This window comes from Nymphaea colorata, unplaced genomic scaffold (assembly GCF_008831285.2).
Source record: "Nymphaea colorata isolate Beijing-Zhang1983 unplaced genomic scaffold, ASM883128v2 scaffold0227, whole genome shotgun sequence".
Taxonomy (NCBI): Eukaryota; Viridiplantae; Streptophyta; class Magnoliopsida; order Nymphaeales; family Nymphaeaceae; genus Nymphaea; species Nymphaea colorata.
Window position 1 is genome coordinate 1 of NW_022204733.1, and position 17500 is coordinate 17500.

General features: G+C 34.8%; 5 pseudogenes; all 5 read right to left on the reverse strand.

The window, feature by feature from the left end:
• Positions 1-7: 7 nt before the first annotated feature.
• LOC126409419 (NAD(P)H-quinone oxidoreductase subunit 5, chloroplastic-like) lies at positions 8-1567 on the reverse strand (annotated as a pseudogene).
• Positions 1568-4490: 2923 nt separating this feature from the next.
• LOC126409420 (NAD(P)H-quinone oxidoreductase chain 4, chloroplastic-like) lies at positions 4491-5957 on the reverse strand (annotated as a pseudogene).
• A 2817-nt stretch (positions 5958-8774) lies between these two features.
• LOC126409417 (NAD(P)H-quinone oxidoreductase subunit 1, chloroplastic-like) lies at positions 8775-10783 on the reverse strand (annotated as a pseudogene).
• Positions 10784-10786: 3 nt separating this feature from the next.
• LOC126409418 (NAD(P)H-quinone oxidoreductase subunit H, chloroplastic-like) lies at positions 10787-12485 on the reverse strand (annotated as a pseudogene).
• Positions 12486-12742: 257 nt separating this feature from the next.
• The window catches only part of LOC126409416 (protein TIC 214-like), a 5918-nt pseudogene continuing 1160 nt past the window's right edge, over positions 12743-17500 (reverse strand).

Below are 17500 nucleotides of genomic sequence, written 5' to 3' on the forward strand. Positions count from 1 at the left end.
TTGTGTGTCCGCTGTAATTTTGAAAATGACTACGTAAATGCCCTTCGAAAGTAAGTAATACATACGAAACATATAAAATGCAGTTAATCCTGCTGTGTAGAAAGCTATTATCGCAAAAATCGGTGAATACAACCAACTATCATTAAGAATTTCGTCTTTGGACCAAAAACAAGCGAGGGGTGGAATACCACAAAGAGAAAGTGTACCTAAAAAAAAAGTTGTTTTTGTAATTGGCATATATTTAGTTAAACCGCCCATAAGAACCATGTTCTGACTCTTAGTCGGAGAATACCCAATAATGGGTTCCATGGAATGAATGATTGATCCAGACCCTAAAAACAATAATGCTTTAGAATAAGCATGAGTGATCAAATGGAATAAAGCGGCTCGATAAGAACCTATACCCAAAGCTAACATAATGTATCCCAATTGAGACATCGTGGAATAAGCTAAACTTCTCTTAATATCTCTTTGAGCAAGAGCTAAGGTAGCTCCTAATAGTACCGTTATTACACCTATCAAAGATATGATATTCATTATGTAAGGTATGGCTATGAAAAGAGGAAGAAGCCGAGCTACAAGAAAAATTCCTGCGGCTACCATAGTAGCCGCATGTATCAGAGCCGAAATAGGAGTGGGTCCCTCCATAGCATCAGGTAACCATACATGAAGTGGGAATTGCGCAGATTTAGCAACTGCACCGAGGAATAATAAGAAGGCACAAAGCGTAGCAAATGAGGAATTCATCTCATTGTTATTAATGATCGAATCATTGAATATTTCGAATAAATCCTGAAATTCGAAACTACCTGTTATTAAATAAAAACCTAGGATTCCTAATAATAAACCAAAATCCCCCACACGATTGGTCACAAACGCTTTTTGACAGGCATTTGCTGCAATTGGTCGGGTAAACCAAAAACCTATTAACAGATAGGAACACATTCCCACTAGTTCCCAAAAAATATGGATTTGTATCAAATTGGGACTAGTAACTAATCCCAGCATCGCTGTATTGAAAAAACTCATATAAGCAAAAAATCTCAAATATCCTCGGTCATGAGACATATAATTATCACTATAGATAAGAACCAGGATTCCAACAGTAGTGATTAATATCGACATAATAGAAGTAAGTGGATCAATCAAGTAGCCGAATTCTAAGGAAAAATCACTAGTGATGCTCCAAGACCATAGATATTCATAAATTGAGCTACCATTGATTTGCTGGATCGCCAGCTTAGTGGAAAAGACCATAACTATACTTAACAATAAAACAGCGGGAAAAGCCCATATACGACGAATATTTTTTGTTGCTGTCGGATTAAGCAGGAGTTCCAATCCTATTAACATAGTAACTAGAAGCGGAACGAAAGGTATAATCCATGCATATTGATATGTGCGTTCCATAACCATAATAATAAAATTAAATCAAACCTTTTTCCTCTATTTTCTTCTAATTAATTATATTAATTATTGTTCCCAATTCACATTCATCACCAGTTCTTATTTATTTTTTTTTTTAACACAAACCAAAATAAGGATACGAAAAGAATATTCTTTTTTATTAATCTGCTCTTCCTCGACTATTTAAAATTTGACCCAAGGAGTTACAATTGAATTGGTCAAATGATATAATTAAGCAAATTATTGCTTAATACTAGGGTGAAGTAATATTAGCTTTTGATATGGATCATGAGATCCGCAAATAACTCAACCCCAACAAGATCTTTATCCAAAATCATTAACTAATTTAAATTTAATTTGAAAACTGATTGATGCTTCCACCAGAACTTGTGGAAATTCTATGAACTTGTAACCTCCCATATGGTGAAGTAAGAAGGTGAAGTAGAGGTTACTTAAATTGCCTTAATCAAGTTCAAGTAATGTTCAAGTAATGGATCATTGAACAAAAGTATTATTCGAATCGTGGGGCGCTATGCTTAATGGGATCAATTGTAGAGAAATCTTATTGTTTTATCTCATGTAGGTAATTAATTCTGGTTATGTTATTAAATGTATTACGACGGTAGGTATATGTAGGTTATATATGGTCTATTTGAATAGACTGAGATAGGAATTGTAACCTTTTATTTTATTTATTTTTCTTTTTATATTATTTATCTGCGGGGTCGATTTCATCGGTAGTTGATACCATCGATCCTAATGAATGGAATATGAAACAATAGTACATTTTCTTTCTTCTGAGATTTATTGTATGCATAATAATGATAATGAATACTTCAAAAGAGAAAAAAATAACTATTTTTTCTATGAGAGTTATACCTAGCGAATCGAATCTCCTTTCTTTTATTCTCCAACTTGAGTTTGAGTCCCTAGCAATAATTTAGTTATCCCTATTATATGCTATATGCGCATATTTGTATTTATGAAAAATCTATAAACTAAATAATAGATATATGAATAGAAAGAATTAATGATCTATTTGAACAATACATGTCTTTCACATCAACTTAGAAAAGTTCATTTTTGCATGCGGTTCCCAAAAAACGTACTTCTATATCAAAAAAGCATATTCGTAGAAATTTTGGAAGAGAAAGGATATTGGGCAGCGGTAAAAGCTTTTTCTTTAGCTAAATCCATTTCTACCGGTTATTCAAAAGGTTTTTGTACGACAAAAAAAATGAAATAAAAAAGCAAAGAATAAATAATAATGTGATAAGAAACCCTTCAAATGATCTAAATCAACATCAATCAATGATTGGATAAATTAATGATTCTGTATCATATATTGGGCCCTCAAAATGGCACTTTTGTGTTTTAAAGGGCGTTATTAGACGCAAGATACAAGGTTCAATATAGTGAAAGAGTGCATTTTTATGATTGCGAGATGGGGGCCATTTTCCCATCGATTCACTATTTCCCCATCGATTCACTATTACTAAGCTTTAAGGTAAGCTAGTAACAATTATGGAACCTTCAAATATTGACTTGAATGGCTATTCTTCGATTGATTCAATAATCATCTATTGCAATTGCATTGAACCTCTCAATATCGACGATTGATATGCATGAGTTAGTATTACTTCGAACAAGCCCCATGGTGAAATCGGTAGACACGCTGTTCTTAGGAAGCAGTGCTAGAGCATCTCGGTTCGAGTCCGAGTGGCGGCATTCTCTAAACAAAAAGACACAACGGATCCTTTAATTCGATACCATATTTACATTCGGTAATTAAGGAAGGGTTCCCTTTTTTATAACTATAAAAACAAAAATGATTGTTTATGATATTTGCAACTTTAGAACATATATTACTCACATATCTTTTCGATCATTTCAATTGTGATCCTACTCATCTGATGACCTTGGTCTATGAAATTGTAGGACTATGTGATTCGTCAGAAAAGGCATGATAGCTACTTTTTCTGTATAACAGGTTATTGTTACTCGTTGGATTTATTCGGGACATGTACCATTAAGTGATCTATATGATCATTAATGTTCCTTTCATGGAGTTTCTCCTTATTCATATAGTTCCATTTTAGAAACTATAAGAATTTTTCAGTAAAATAACCGCCCCAAGCGCTATTTTAACCCAGGCTTTGCCACTTCGGGTCTTTTAACTAAATGCATCAATCCGCAATATTAGTGCCTGCTCTCCAATCCGTTGGTTAATGATGCACGTAAGTATGATGTTGTTGAGCTATGCAGCTCTTTATGTGGATCATATTATCCATAACTCTCCTGGTCATTACGTTTAGAAGAAAGATAGATATTTTCGGTAAAACCAATCATTTATTATTAGTTCATTTCTTTTGATGAGACCCAATACGTGAATTTTCGTTTAGAAATTATCACAGTATCAATTGACTCAGCGATGGATTCTTGGAGTTATCGTGTCATTGGCTTGGTTTACCCTTTTAACTATAGGTATTCTTTCAGAGCAGTATGGGCTAATGAGGCATGGGGATCTTATTGGAATTGGACCCCAAAGAAACCTGGCATTTATTACTTGGACCGTATTCGCGATTTATTTACATACTAGAACAAATAAAAGTTTGCAAGGTGCAAATTCAGCAATTGTGGCTTCTATGGATTTCTTATAATTTGGATCTGCTATTTGGGGTCAATCTATTAGGAAGAGGGCTACATATTATGGTTCATCACATTAAACATCTAATGAAGAAAAAAACTGCAGAATACATAGAAAGATTGTACACATACCCTTTCATCTCATATACCCCTCATATACCATAATATTATTAACCATAATATTATTATCTCATTTATACATATATGTATAGGTGAAGATATATATGTAATCAGAAAATCTGTAGTTAAATAATAAAACTACAGATATTTCTGATTACAATTTCCTTCATTTAATTGCATTTTGACTTGATAGAAGGAAAAATCTTCTTTCCTTTTGATTGGTCTAGCCAACGATTGATTGTTTGTAAACAGCAGTGCAGGATTATTGGATTGGATCTTCTGTGCTGCCCATAACCATAAAAAATCCATCCATGAAGCTACCCATGAAAGTAATTAGAAGAATAGTTCTACCTTGTCAACTGATAGTGAAAGAACGAAATCTGGATAAATACCAATTACCTATTATAGTAAAAGGTATACACATCAAAATAAGATTTCTCGTGGTCCAGAATCCACAAGTGAGACTTGGGAACATTGAATAACCTGTATCCATAGAACATCTGGCGTGACATAGATAATGAATAAATAGGAGTTAATATCATTCCAATTGCCATTACAAAAGTAATTAGTATTTTGACATTACAAGGTATTTTGGCTAGTAATTATTCCCAAAAATATCACAAATTCTGCAACAAAACCACTCATTCCTGGTAATGCGAGAGAGCCATTGAGAAGCTACTGAACATCGTAAAGATCTTGGCATTAGTATAGCTATTCCCCCCATTTCGTTAAGATAACGAAGACGTATTCTATCATAACTTGTTCCTGCCAGGAAAAAAAGTGCAGCACCAATAAATCCATGAGAGATGATTTGTAAAATAGCTCCATTGAGTCCCGCATCGGTTATAGAACTAATTCCTATTATTATGAAACCCATATGAGATACGGAGAATAGGCTATTCTCTTTTTTAAATTGCGTGACCAAGAGAAGTTAAAGCTGCATAGATTATTTGAATAGTCCCTACTATCATCAACCAAGGAGAAATATGGAATGGGCGTGGGTAATAATTCCATATTGACCCGAACCAACCCGTATGCTCCCATTTTTAATAAGATTCCAGCTAGAAGCATACATGTACTGTAATGCGCCTCTCCATGGGTATCTGGCAACCATGTATGTAAAGGTATGATCGGTGATTTGACAGCATAAGCAATAAGGAACCCAAATAAAATATTATTTCCAATGCCACGGGATACGATGATTAGCTAAGTTTCAAAATTTATGTTGGTTCATTGGAACCATATAAACCATACCTAGAACTCCCATTAAGAGAAAAATGAACCTCCTGCAGTGTACAAAATGAACTTTGTAGCTGAGTACAGACGTTTCTTTCCTCCCCACATGGATAAAAGTAGGTAAACAGGAATTAATTCTAATTCCCCACATGATGAAAAAAAGTAAGAGGTCTCGAGAAGAAAATGATCCTATTTGACCACTGTACATTGCTAACATCAGGAAATGGAACAATCGCGAATTTCGGGTAACTGGCCAAGCCGCTGAAGTAGCTAAAGTAGTGATAAATCCTGTCAATAAATGGGTCCTATAGAAAGTCCGTCGATTCCGAGTCTCCAGTGAAAATCAAAAATATTTATCCAGTTAAAGTCTTCTTCCAATTGGATTAATGGATCGTCCAATTTAAAATGATAACAGAATACGTAGGTCGTTAGAAGGAGTTCAAATAAGCAGATACAGATGTATACCATCGAACTACCTTATTTCCTCTATGAGGGAAAAGAGCAATTAAGGAACCCGCGGATATGGGCAAAACAACAATGATTGTTAACCATAAAAATCACTCATAGTAAAGACAAATACACTTTGATTTGACCAGAAAAACCCGCGCTCGGATTTTTTTATTTATCGAGTACGGGTTTTTGTCGGTAAAGAGGAATCAAATGGATTCAAGGGGAGTTTTTTGTAACGTATTAATAAGCTAGACCCATGCTACGGTTGTCTCATGCCATAAATAAACCCGTATACTTAAGAATCCGTTGGACAAGCAGATTCACATCTCTTACAACCTACACAGTCCTCCGTTCTTGGTGCGGAAGCAATTTGCTTAGCTTTACATCCGTCCAGGGTATCATTCCAGGACATCTGTAGGACACGCTCGTACGCATTGGGTACACCCTTACATGTATCATAAATCTTTACTGAGTGTGACATTAGATCTATTAATTTTTTTGGAACGTCATAAATTTTCGGTCTGGTAGCTTTAGTAAATGATTAAATATTTTGGCACCAGACGAATCGGTGATTAGACCATAAAGTTTGTTAGAAATCTATTTCTGATCTGTTCATGAGATAGGCCCAAGTACTTGATCTCTTATCTTCATCAAACATGGTCATATCAGTCAATACACGTTTTGCTAATCTATAAATGAATATAGTTATATATAATAAAGAAAGAAACGTATAAAATTATTGTACTCTTATCCTAATCCATGCTTATGATCCATTGATCCATAACGTGAGTCGAGTGTCTATTTACTTCTACAGAGTGACATAACGTATATGTCTTTATATATTTTATTTGAGTAAGGTTCCGACTACCGACTATTTTATTATTCAATAATTTGATGATTGATACGAGTTGATTTCTGTTACGATAGATCGAAGAAACAATAGCTGGTCCAATAGCTGCTTCGGCGGCTGCAATAGCGATAACAAAGATCGAGAAACGTCTCCCTTTAATTGGCGACTATCAAATAAATCAGAAAATGTTATGAGATTCATATTACAGCATTCAGTATAAGTTCAAGACACATAAGTGCTCTAACCATGTTTCGACTTGTGATCAATCCATAGATACCAATAGAAAATAATAGGCACTCAAACAATACATGCTCGAGCATCATTGACCAACTCCTCGTCAATCTCGATTCATTTCAATATAAACAACAATTCAACTGATTCGATTAATTAATGAGAAGATTCTACTGAATCTAATTCAATTATCAATCCATATATTATATAAAAATACCAGTACCAAAAAAGACACTGAAATGGGTCGTCGAACTAACAAAAACTTTGAAATATGTCTCATGAACAATATTCCAATTTAGGGTGGACAGATAGATGCCGATAACAATTACACGGAGGTTGCTTTATTTTATTTGGTTGGTTTGTTATTTCCAATTCTAAGTATCTATTCCCGGCGAGCCATAGCAATTGCGCCCACTAAGGAAACTAAAAGGATTATAGAAATCAGTTCAAATGGAAGATAAAATCTGTTGATAAATGAATCCCAATCTGTTGAACATTATTGTCAGGTCCTTTCTATGATCTGGTTTGATCTTGTAGTCCAATATCCCGTACCATGACGTGTTTGGGATAGTAGCAATTAGTGAAAAAAATACTTGTACAAACTAGCGAAGTGAATCCATCTCGACAGTCCAAAATGAAAAGAATTGTAATATTCTGAACCATTCATAAACATCACAGCAAATAGATTAAGACATTTATGGCTCCCACGTAAATAAGTAGCTGCGCAGCAGCTACAAAATAAGAGTCGATGGAATATAAATAAAGATATACAAACAAGAACCAATCCCAAGGAAAGGCAGAATAAATTGGATTGGTAAGTAATACCACTCCTAGACCTCCTACTATAAGACCTGATCCCAGAGATACTAAAGAATATTCATGTATTGGCGCAGGTAATCCATTATGTGTTAAATAAGCGATAAATAAGTCAAAATATCTCATGATCTTACTGGTCGGGAAAAAGTGGTTACCCTTTTTTATATCTAATAGTTCTTACCCAGCGTGGTGTGGTTTATGTAGATTGAGTTAACAATTGACGGGCCAATCTTGCTTTTGTCTTTAGTCGAAACAGAGTTCGTAATTTCATATTTTTAATTAAACAAATAAGGGCTATGGCTATATGGCTATATATTTATATATTCAAAAGTAGTTATAATCCTCACAAATCTAGTTATTCTTTGTCTGACATGAAAGAAACTACCTACTTTTGATCAAAACTTAGTCTTATTTTTAATTTAATTGGTAATCGTTCTGAATCAAGGGTTCTCCATAGATATTTTTATTGGAGTTGAGTTCATAATTGTTCGAACTGTGTAATCTCCAATTACAGACATTGGTAACCGACCCAAGCAATTTGATTATAATTTAATTCGTGACGATCGTAGGTGGAAAGTTCATATTCTTCAGTCATTGATAACAGTTTGTGGGGCAATACTCCACGCAATTACCACAAAATATACAGATTCCGAAATCAATACTATAATTAAGCAATCGTTTCTTTCTAATATCTGTTTCTAATCGCCATCAACAACAGGTAGATCTATCGGACATACGCGAAACATACTTCACAAGCATGCATTTATCAAATTCAAAGTGGATTCGCCACGGAAACGCTCTGATGTGATCGATTTTTCATAAGGATATTGAATAGTTACAGGTAAACGATTTGCGTGAGATAGGTAATCATGAACTTTGACCAATGTATCTTGCAGCTCGTACTGTCTGTTGACATAATTCATGAACCCAGTCACCATAGGAAACATATATCGTGAATATCCATGAATAATTTGATGTTCTTTCTCTTGCTTGAGAGAGGATAAGAATCTGGAATATCCTATTCTGTTATAGCGAAACAAGTTGGAAGAAGTGTCAATAATAGATTACCGAGAGCAATAGGTAAAGAGATTTCCACCCAAGATTAATGTTGATCCATTCTCAGCCTAGTAAAGTCCATCTTGTTGAGATAGGAATGAACAGGAACAATAAGCTTTAGCTAATGTAATGAGGAGACTAATTGTTGTTCCAAAGACTTCACTAGTTTTATTTATTTCGAAAGTTCAGTAATTGGTATATATGGAATAGGAAGATTCCACCCTCCCAAGTACAGAACTGTTACGAATAATGAAGAAACTAGTAAATTGAGGTAAGAAGCAACATAAAATAAACCAAATTTGATACCTGAATATTCAGTTTGATAACCTGCTACTAATTCCTCCTCGGCTTCCGGTAAATCAAAGGGCAATCTTCGCATTCTGCTAGTGAAGAAATTATAAAAACTATGAACCCTATAGGTTGACGCCCAAAAGATTCCACCCCCAAAAACCATATTTTGACTGCGCCTCAACTATATCAACCGTACTTGAACTGTTAGATAATCATAGTCGATGATAACATCACTGTTCCCATCTCTATTCCAGAACCGTACATGAGACCTCAGCTTCATACGGCTCCTCAATGGTCACGAATAAATCTAAGGTATGCTTCGGTATTACATCGGATACCATAGGAAAAAAGAAAGATGAATCAAAATGCTCATAAGTGAACTAGACCAGTGGGATTCTGTCCGCGATAAGATAATAACAAATAAAAGTACACTTCTGAATCCATCTCATCCTTTATTCTTTTTGCTGAGTTTCTTGTTCAGTAATAACTTAACTCGATCTTTCCATAAGATACAATAAATAGTCAATCCATTTTCCTTCCTTTCTTCTCTTCTTTCTCAGAAGGACTATACTATATAAATAAAGGATTACTTCGTTCCTGATAGTTATTTTTAAATCAGTGGATAGGAGCTATACTCTGGATCGGGATCACGGGGAAGTACTTTTGATCATTTCTACCAACTTCAAGCCCTCATTATGACTCCTTTTATGTAATGTCAAAATATCCGTTTGGATACGTTACATTATCTCCATTACTAATCTTTGTGTACCTTGGTGTTCCTAACCGTCCACTCAGTTTTGGTGGATCCTCGGTATGGTAATAAATACAAGAGTAAAAATTCCATACAGTTGATCTTTTGCGCCCGCTTCAAGTCCTGATGGCTAATCGATACTTGGGGTAAACAGCTTCCGCTGCTTATGTTTAGCTCCACTTTACTCTCGTACGTAGGTAATGAGACTCGATCTTCTTACTGCGAATTCATAAGCAGTTTGTTTCACTCATATAACTATCTGGTTTAGTTCATAGATCCCAGTGATGAATAAAAAAGAGTTCTATCTATATATTCAATCAACCAACTTCTTTCCTAGAAAAAGCAAAGAAAGAGGTAGGAGTGCGTATTCCAACGAATCACACGTAGAGATATTGATAACACACATGGAGTTAACGGTATTTCATAACTTATAGATTGAGCAGCAGCTCGTAAACCACCTGAAAGGAATATTTATTATTTGATCCATATCCGGACATAAGAAGTCCGATAGGGGCAATACTTGAAATAGCGATCCATAGAGAAACACCTATACTGAGATCGGTTAGTACAAGGTGATGGCCAAAGGGAATTACTGAATAACTCAGTAGAATTGATACGACCGCTACGGATGGGCCGACACTAAATAAACGAATATCTCCTCTAGATGGAAGAAGATCTTCTTTGAAAAGTAGTTTGACCCCATCCGCTAGAGCTTGAAGAATGCCCAGGGGGCCGGCATACTCAGGACCAATTCGTCGTTGTATCCCTGCAGATATTTTTCTTTCTAGCCACACAATTACTAATACCCCTATTGTGATTCCCAATACAAGGAGTAACAATAGGTACAAGTAACCATATGAGCCCATAGGCCTCTTTGAGGATTCCGATCTGAAAAAAGAATTGATAGCTTGTGCTTCTTCAATTATCATTTCACGATCAACTTCTCCCATAATGATATCTATACTACCTAGTATTGTCATAATATCAGCCAATTTCATTCTTTTAACTAGCTGAGGAAGAATTTGCAAATTGATGAAACCGGGTGGACGTATTTTCCATCTCCAAGGAAAAACACTATTATCTCCTATCAGAAAAATACCTAATTCTCCCTTTGGGGCTTCTACTCTCACATAAAGTTCTTGTTTGACAATTCAAAACTGGGAGAAGGCTTTTTACTAATGAATCGATATTCAAAGTCGTTCAATTCTGAATCTTTTGTTCCAGCAAAGCGTCGGAATTCTAAATTTTCATAAGGTCCCCCCGGAATTCCTTCCAGAGCCTGTTGAATAATTTTGATGGATTCCGTCATTTCGCCAATTCTTACTAAATAACGAGCTAATGAGTCTCCTTCTTTTTGCCATTGGACTTCCCAATCGAATTCATCATAACACTCATACCGATCGACTTTACGAAGGTCCCATTGGATTCCGGAAGCTCGTAGCATTGGTCCTGATAAACCCCAATTTATGGCTTCCTCTCCCCAATAAACCTACCCCTTCAACTCGTTCCAAAAAGATGGGATTGCGCGTAATAAGCTTTTGATATTCAACAACTCCCGTTAAAAAATAATCGCAGAAATCTAAACATTTATCTATCCAGCCATGAGGTAAATCAGCAGCTACCCCCCGATACGGAAATAATTATGCATCATTCGCATACCTGTGGCAGCTTCGAATAGATCATATAACAATTCCCTCTCTCTGAAAATATAGAAGAAAGGAGTCTGCGCACCGATATCGGCCATAAAAGGTCCAAGCCATAACAAATGCGAAGCTATACGACTCAACTCCAGCATAATTACCCTAATATAGCTGGCTCTTTTAGGTACTTGAATATTTCCCAATTCCTCAGGTGCATTAACGGTTATTGCCTCCGTGAACATAGTAGCTAAATAATCCCAACGTGTTACATAAGGTAGATATTGTATAATTGTTCGGTTTTCCGCAATTTTTTCCATTCCTCTGTGTAAATAACCCAATATGGGTTCACAGTCGATAACATCTTCGCCATCTAGAGTAACAATGAGTCGAAGAACACCATGCATTGACGGGTGGTGAGGACCCATATTGACCACGAGGAGGTCTTTTCTTGCGTCTGGTACAGTCATATGTTTTTATTCTCCGATTCCAATTCATTATTCCATTTCTCCGATCCCAATTCATTATTCCATGAATTCCTGAAAATGAAACGAGGTTCATCCAAATTCAAGATCTAATGAACCGAATAACTCAAACGAATTTCCAAACTAACCAGTTTTTGGTTCTCGAATACCCAATTGACCAATTAATTCCCTATAACGCACTCGATTTTCTTTGATAAATAAACCAGCAGTCGTTGGCGTTTCCCCAGAATTTTCCGCAGACCCCTCTGAGATAAATAGTCTCTTCTGTGCAGTTTCAAATGTGAAGTAAGTCTCTCTATCTTATTGGTAAAATTAAATACTTGGAATTCAACAGAACCCCTTTTTTCTTCTTGTGGAATAACGGATATGGGCGAATTCTTTACCATACAAATAAATTCTTCTCTTTTTTCTTTTTGTTCCCACGGATATAAATCTTCCCAATCAAGAATAATAATACCATTTATTTTGTTCTGGTGTACACAATAATCTGGATTGATTCATATATTACTCTTTTTCTATCAAACAAATCAAAATGAATATGAATAAATAATAACAATAAATTTATTCAGATACAAAGGGATGGTATATTCCTGGGCTCACGAAACAGAATGAAAGGGAAAGGGACCTAAAAGATTCTGTCGATTCATTCCTAGGTCCAATTGATATGTGACTGAATCTTGTGTATCAGAGTCTAACTGACTGAATCTTGTGTATCAGAGTCTAACTGACTGAATCTTGTGTATCAGAGTCTAACATAAGGTATGTATTTATTTGCATGTTCTCATATACCAGGCGCGTGATAAAGAGGGAAATTGATTGTAACATCAGCGAATCCAAATTGCTTATACATATGGATCCTTGACATACTGAAACGACTCCCATTATTGGTATCAAACCAATAACGATTCATACAGGCTAAATCTTCTAATCGATGAGTGGGCCAAAGAAACACTTTCCATTTTAGAGAGTTATTTGTATCTGTATCAAAATGCTTATCCCTATTTACAAATTTCTCAAACCCCTGCGCATTAGTCTTAGCTCTATTGCAAAATACTGGATTCTTATTCACAAGGTTCCTATTTCGGTAATTGAAACGGCTTATAATTCTCAATTCTCTACGATGGCTAGGAGATAAAATATGTTCAGGAACAAGCAAATCATAATTATTATTGTCCCCATTCACACGCACTCCTCCGTGTCGTGCAATCGAGCCATTCAAGTCATTCTTATCAATATGTTTTTTACCTGGTATCCTCGATTAGTTTGGTACTGAACCTTATGGGTCAATGAAATAGCTATGGTTTGATACATAATCGAAATTCCATCCCATTTGATAGACAAACGAACCGGTTCAACAATAAATATTCCCCTTTTTATCAATTCTGGAAGAGACAATCCTTATTAATCAGCATTACATCTAGACCCATTTCTCCTCTTTGAATAGAGGATATAGCAATTTCATTCGGATTCATAAGTCTAAGCAGTAGACAATATACCTTGATATTATTGGTCATTCTTTGATTGAAAGAATCACCCCATCGGAGTTGAAAAGAAAATATTTTTTCAAATAAGTCTAGTTCCGCTTCCTTCTTGCTCTTGAATTTCTTTTCTTTCTGCGTTTCTTAATATCTGAACCCGCGGAATTTGCTCCAACATCTTTTTTTGGTTTCTTATATCAGATATAAGATTTCCTTGGTGCTGTCGTTCTTTCTCGTCCCGGTTCCCATTCTCTAATTCAAGATATCCCTTTTGATTAGATTCTACTTTTGGTTTTGGATTAAATCTTTCTTTTGATTAGATTCCACCTTTGGATCTATATAAAGATCGCTTGTTTTGTTTCCATGAAAATCAAATAGAAGCAATTTGATTGGTATGATCCACGGATTAGTCTTATATCGATCGTAAAGCGGCACAAATTCTGGTAAGAACCAAGGGCGCAGATTCGATATAGTATGATCTAACATTTGTTCATTCATTCCCATCCAATCAAAAAATAACTCTTTTTGCTTTGTTTGGATTTCTTGATGAATTCTGATATAAAGATAAAGAATATCTTTCTTATTGGTCCCAGTCTTAGTAGTTTTCTTTTTTTTATTAATGAAAGTTCTGATACCCGTATAGTCCTAGTTTCAATATTGTTTCTAGGGTAAAAATTGGTGATTCTCAATTCCAAATATTTTCTATCTAGATTTGGATCCCTATCAATTGTATATTTATCTTCTAGGCTATCATTTATAGTTGTAGCATAAAACGATTTGTATTTATGTGTATTGTAATTAGAAATCTCTCCGTGCCTGTTTACTTGTAATGGTGATCCATAAATATTGGAGTCTTTCACATCTTCATAATTAAGATATTTATATGATAAAAGATCATATCTGTAGTGTTTTTTAATTTTTTTTTCGCAACTCGGACTCTTCAATAAGTCCAATTTATATTTATAATAATCCTTTTTACCGGAATGAATTAATTGGTCTTTTTCTTCATATGAACCCAATTTTGGTGAGTCGTTATTTTTAATCGTAAAATGCTGATTGACTTTCTTTCTCCATTTTAGAGGTGCTAATCTAGACCATTTGTCATGGGAGAAATTGTATTGATAATGGCTCTTTAACCAGTTTTTCCATTCACTCATTCCAGAATTCCGCAGTTTCTTGTGTTTTGATTCTGAATCAAATATTCCTCGTGTATGGAAATAGTCATGGAAATAGTCTTTTATTCTATCCTTAATAAAAGGATATGTTCTGTAGTAATGAATATGGATTCTGACTTATATTTGTTACTAACTTGGGTTTGCAATAATTTGTAAACACATAGGCTTGAGACAAAGAAGATAAGTCGCAGTAAATCGGTGAATTACTATCACTACTTATATTAGTAGTATAAGTAGAAAGAGATTTTACAGTCGAAATGAAGGGAATTATATTTGGATTCGTTTCATTAGTATCCTTTTCCTTTATTTCGTCATTGTAAGTGTATCCATTTAAAGTATTTTTTGTTGAGTCAAGAAAAAATTGTGCATTGATCCTGTAAATGTTAGTGATACATAGAAGGATACCCATGTATATTCTTTCAATGAAAGATTTCATAAAGAGTTCCATTTAGAGATTAATGGGGCACTTCTTCTTTTTTTAGATATTTGAAAAATATGTTTCCGTGATTCGGTTCTTTTATTACTAAAATTTCCCTTGTTAGTACTAATATCTATATCCTCAATATCTGGAGTTAGAGGTTTTTTTTTCTTGTCTTTTCTAATCTTTTCTACTTGATCCCAGATTTTGGTTGTCTTATCAGCCAGATCATTAATTTTTCTTTCTATCAGTGAATCATTTGTCCAATCTCCGGATACAATTATAATGGGTGATTCATGGATGATTTTTTTGGAATCTTTCTCATTTTGACTTGGTTCTTCATTTTGACTTGGGTCATAGACTCGCGTCACTAAGAAAAAGAGTTTCTTCACTTTTCTTTTTATAAATAGAACTATTTTGATAATCCATCTTATTTTTCGTTGAGAATCTTTAGAAAACCTTTTATGTTGTCTTTTATAATTCTTAGAAAGAAAAACCTGTCTTTTTGACTTTTCTAATTTTTTTTCGAGTGTTTTATTAATGGGTTCAAAAAAGAAAGGTTTTTTTCGGGGAGAGCCAAAGGGGACTTCTGTTTCCATCCCCCAGATCGTTAAAAAACAGAAATTTTTTTGTTTTTTTCTTAGATCCTTATGATGGGATCGTAGCTTTTTTCTATGCCAAGGTTTCAGAGAGAAAGGAAATAGGATTTTTATCTGAATACCGTCTGTTAACCAATCTTTTGGAAATTCTGTTTCCGATAATTGAACACCATTATATGTGCATTTGACATGCATTTCCCTACTCCATTCGGTCAAATCTTCATACCACTCAGGGAATTGAAATAATAACATACGACCAATATTTTTAACTATTATCAATGAAGGTAATATGATGTATTTTCGAAGAATCGAGTGGGTTACTAATATGGAACTCCTTATTGCTTGAGCAAATATAATATTATCCCAAGTTTCTGCTATTGCTATCCGTTCCTCCTCCTGTCTTTTATCCTCTTTTCTTTTATACTCCTCTTCGTGTTCTTTCTCCATTTTCTCTTTCTCTTTTGCCCCTTCACCCACATAATCAGATGTTTGTATTTTTGGGCTTTTTTCCTCCATCCAATTCCTAAAAATGAGGTTCATCATCCTTGAGATATCAAAGAAAACAAAGGTGTTTTGTCTATTCTGTCAAAAAAAGGGGGAGTGTACATCTGTTTGAAACATTTCCCAAGTGACTGTTTTACGTCTTTGAGCCCGCATCGACCCTTTGATTATATCACGACGAAAATCTGATTGTTGCGAGTAACGTATCAAGGCCATTTCATGTTCTTCTGCTTGATCACCATTTCCTTTTCCTCTTTGATCACCATTTTTGGCTTGATCACCCTTTTTCTTTTTGGCTTGATCACCATTTCCTTTTCCTCTTTGATCACCTTTTTCGACTTGATCATCACTATTTTTTTCTTGATTACTATCGGTGGTATTACTGATATTATCAGTAGTATTATTGATATTATCATTGGTATTAATGATATTATCAGTGGTAGTATTGATGATATTATCATTGGTATTAATGATATTAGTATCCTCATCGGTATCAGTGTCAGTATAAATTACTACACGTTTGGCTTTTCTTGAACGAATCCCGTGATCCTCTGTGGATTCTTCCTGATCATCTTCTTCCTCCTCCTCCTCCTCCTCTTCTTCAAATCCAAATCAGAAGTCAGTTTGTATAACCATCGAGGAACCTTTTTCTTAATTTCTTCAATTTGAAGATTACTCATTTTTTGATCATTCGGATCAGCTCTAACCATATCGAATACTTTTTCTTCTCCCCCAAAAGCAAATTGTTTGAAACGAGTTCTTGATTTCTCAGCTTCTTCAGCTTCTTCTGTAAATTCACCAATTGAGACTGATGAATCCTCAATGCCTGTAGATAATGATTTTACGTCAAGTTTATATATTTCGTGTTCCAATTCTCGTTCAAACTCTCGATAATCCTTGGAAAAAAGGATACCATGAATCTTATTTATCCAAGCCATTTTGGTAGACCCCCGTGTGGAGGTAGTTGAATCATTCCTAATTGAATATAAATACCCTTTTTTTATTGTTCCACGATAAGGTCCGTTCAAAAGAGGATCATAAAACTTAGGTAAGCATTCTTGTTCCTCTTCATCATTGCACAATCTGGCTCTTTTTTCGACCACATCGAGGATAAGAGATCCTTTGTCTATAGCTTCATTCGATTATGAATTCGTTCCTTAAGTTATCTCTTGTTTTTTAGTGGTCGAAACCCATTCATTAGAGAGGCCTCCGCAGGTAGTTTTTCCGCTGTGCGAAAAGACATCTTTTTTTGTATCATTTCAAAAAAAGTAGACAAACTAGGTGGATATGTGAAAGATATTCTTTGCTTTCCATCACTTTCGCATGTATTAAAAAAATATTGAGACATTTCAT